Below are 3,009 nucleotides of genomic sequence, written 5' to 3'. Positions count from 1 at the left end.
CTAAAACTGACCAAGTAAAAGAGGTCAAGCTGAGTTGTGCGCTGCAAACGAATTAGTTCAGGAATAGACTCTAAGTGCTATTTCCTGACTTAAGCAACGAAATTGACCTAGTCACTAGTTGACTAAGCCAGTGTCTTGCTGATTGCTCAGCGCCGCTGTCATATAATCTTTTCTTAAGAAAAATAAATTTGCCCTAATCATTTAAAAAGGTAAAATAGTTCCTAACCCCCCCCTTGGAACTATATTTGCAACCTTACAAGGGACCAACAAATGTTGTCTCCACAAACCTTGAATAGGTAGGGATCATCCCAGAGGTACTGCTTTGAGTCGTGCAGGAACTTCCTCCTCTACTGGTAAGAGAGGTCTGGAGGGATCATCTTTCCTACAAGGAAATTAGCAAAATCGGCAAACCAAGGGACATGTCTGATTGACAGTAAGTGCTCGTCGGGAAATGTCTCCTGGATTTCTGCATCGGTGTCTGTATCCACCTCCTTTTGTTCCAATCTAGAAAGATGATCAGCAACCACATTTTCAACTCCTTTCTTATCTCGTATCTCTAGATCAAACTCCTGCAGTAATAGAATCCACCTAAAGAGTCTAGGTTTGGCATCCTGTTTTGAAAACAAATACCTCAATGCAGCATGGTCAGTGTAAACAATAACTTTTGAAAGCACCAAATATGAACGAAACTTGTCAAGTGCAAAAATCACAGCTAATAACTCTTTTTCTGTGGTGGTATAATTTAATTGAGCGTCATTCAAAGTTATACTAGCATATGAAATTGGTCGGCAAATTTTATCCACTTTTTGACCTAAGCATGCACCTACAGTTGTGTCACTGGCATCACACATTAGCTCGAATGGTAAATCCCAGTTGGGACTAACCATTATGGGAGCTTTAATCAATTTCTGTAAACGCTGCTATTTGATGATTTGATTCTAAAAATATTGCAGGGAACTCTTCGGCTGTTGTGCCTCTTCTTGGAGCCGGCTTCTCAACTTGCCAACATGCACTTCGTTCAGATAATTCTTTCATCAGATTGTACGCTTGAACTGCAGTCTTATTGAATAGATTTCCTCCCGCTGCTGCATCTAGAAAGGCGCGGCTGACAGGAGATATTCCTAAGTAGAACATGTCAACAAGCTGGTACCGCTGGTAACCATGGTGGGGGCACCGTCTTAACAACTTCTGGAACCTTTCCCAGGCTAGATGCAAGTTCTCACTGTCGGACTGCCTAAACGAGGTGATGTCGCTTCTGAATTGTGCAGTCTTTGACAGAGGGAAGTACTTTGCTAGAAACGCTGATACTGTAGTGTCCCAGTCAGTGAGAGACCCTGGCTCAATGGATTGTAGCCATTCTGCAGCTTCTTCTTTCAGAGAAAATCTAAACAGCTTTTGGAAGAGCTGTTCAGAAGTGACATCTTCGCACTTGAAAGTGCTGCAGTATTCCATGAATTTGTCAAGATGTGAGTTAGGATCTTCATAGTAATCCCCACTGAACTGTCCCAAGTTCTAGATCATCTAAATCATTGTTGGTCTGATTTCAAATGACATTGCTGTTATTGTCGGATCGAGGATGCCAGAGGTGCTTATAGGCCGCTTTGCCCTCAACAACTCCATGACCGACGGATCTTCGGCCATTGAGTCCCCCTTTTACGTCCTGCAAGAACAATATCAGCTTAAGAATCAAGATGCAATGATGAGTAATTCCCAGAACCTCGGTTCTTGGAATTCCAAACAATTATATAAACCTATTGTTGGAAATAGGGCTAAGGTATAGCAGCGGAAATATAAAATTTTTAGCCTACTTCCTTTTAACCATAGGATCCGTCAATCGTTATTTCATATAAATAGGGATAAGAAGAAATACCTTTCGATGATCAATCTACCGTTGCAAACGAAGTGCCCACAACTTCATAGGAGATATAAACTGTTTATCAATCTGCCCCTATCCGAAACAGACCTTCTAGACCTCCGAACGACAATCCCTTCGGTGGAAACGTGGAAGAATATGTCTAGAAGCTACTGTCCAAAAATCGCGACGATCCGACGGTTCAATCTCCGGGCATCCTCGAAATAGTGAACTGACCTGATGTAGGCGAAGAAAAACGAATTTCTCCATTTTGATTGTTTTTCTTCTTTCGTGAACACGGTGAGATTAAGTTAGAATCAACCCTTATGAGATGCAACCAAAATAGATTGCTTCTAATAAACCAACACAAGATCAAAGAGAAAGAGGGATGAATAAGATTAATCAATCGATGGAATGCCGTATGAATTCTTGTCCACGAACTTGGGGATGGGAATTCACTTTCTCTCTCTAAATGCAATTTTTGAAAAACTCAAGTAGGGGAGGAAGAAGCATGTATCGAAATTCCAAAGGGAAGGGGGTATATATATTAGCTTGTCTCTAAACCCTTATTAGATAGGAATAGGTTACTTAATAGGAATCCAATTCGGAATAGGATTTCTAATTATTATCTTACTATATATCCAATATAATTAGGATAATAATAAATAACCTAGTTAGATAATAATAGGAGTATATTAATCTAATTAAAACTCCTAACTTGATTATCTCTTAATTAATTTAATTTCACAATCCTAATCAAATTAGGAAGAGTGGAATAAATTAATTCCTTCCCCTAATACACATAAATTTCGACCCCCTTCCTATATGTGGGCCTTATTGGGCTCAATTGGGCTTCCATCTATTAATCATATCCATCTCTCTTTTTGTTTCCAAGTCTTATGTGTGATCCATTAGGTTCTTACTACTTCTGGCCGTATGCAACTATTAAATTAATTTCTTCAAGAATTATATTTAATCCTTGCATAACGGAATGATGAACAGAGCATGTTATCGGCATGTCCGTAATCATTCCCCCAGAGTCCGTTAAGAAGACAGGTTGATTCTGCCGTTAACCCTTCCGTATTAGTTACAGTATAATTCGATCCTTTATCAACTACATCCTTGAACTGAATCTTATGACTATGGATGATGTCAAG

General features: G+C 39.6%; 1 non-coding gene across 1 annotated transcript; it reads left to right on the top strand.

Annotated features, from left to right (window-relative positions):
* The first annotated feature begins 1,156 nt into the window (after positions 1-1,156).
* LOC136228333 (small nucleolar RNA R71) lies at positions 1,157-1,263 on the top strand. Its single transcript, XR_010688659.1, has one exon. It is a non-coding gene; the product is annotated as a small nucleolar RNA R71 (small nucleolar RNA).
* The last annotated feature ends 1,746 nt before the right edge of the window (positions 1,264-3,009 follow it).

This window comes from Euphorbia lathyris, chromosome 4, assembly GCF_963576675.1.
Source record: "Euphorbia lathyris chromosome 4, ddEupLath1.1, whole genome shotgun sequence".
NCBI lineage: Eukaryota > Viridiplantae > Streptophyta > Magnoliopsida > Malpighiales > Euphorbiaceae > Euphorbia > Euphorbia lathyris.
Note: the sequence above shows the minus strand (reverse complement) of the source record. Positions and strands in the feature narration are given on the sequence as shown.